General features: G+C 39.3%; 1 protein-coding gene across 1 annotated transcript in view; it reads right to left on the minus strand.

The window, feature by feature from the left end:
• The window catches only part of serinc3 (serine incorporator 3), a 23495-nt gene that overhangs the window by 20778 nt on the left and 2422 nt on the right, over positions 1–295 (minus strand). The gene's annotated exons all lie outside the window — the stretch shown is intronic.

The following is a 295-nucleotide window of genomic DNA, read 5'->3' on the forward strand; positions in this document are numbered from 1 at the left end:
GAGCGTAGCCTGCAGGGAATGTCCCGCTGGGACGGAGCGGCTCCTCCGGAGAAGCATGTTTAGGTGAAAAAATCTTGTCAATAGCACTGATATAAACACTTGTTTATATCAATACTTGTACAGTATGTTTTTATACTGATATTTATAAAGTGTGTTTGGATGCAAAACCGTGGAAGTTGTATATTTGACAATGGAGCTTTTTTTTCTCAAGTGTTGAAAAAAGATGGTAATGGTTAACAAACTATGTTAACCCCCCCCATCATATCATACCCTTCACCATACCTAGAGATTGGCA

This window comes from Etheostoma spectabile, chromosome 4 (genome assembly GCF_008692095.1).
Source record: "Etheostoma spectabile isolate EspeVRDwgs_2016 chromosome 4, UIUC_Espe_1.0, whole genome shotgun sequence".
Classification (NCBI taxonomy): Eukaryota; Metazoa; Chordata; class Actinopteri; order Perciformes; family Percidae; genus Etheostoma; species Etheostoma spectabile.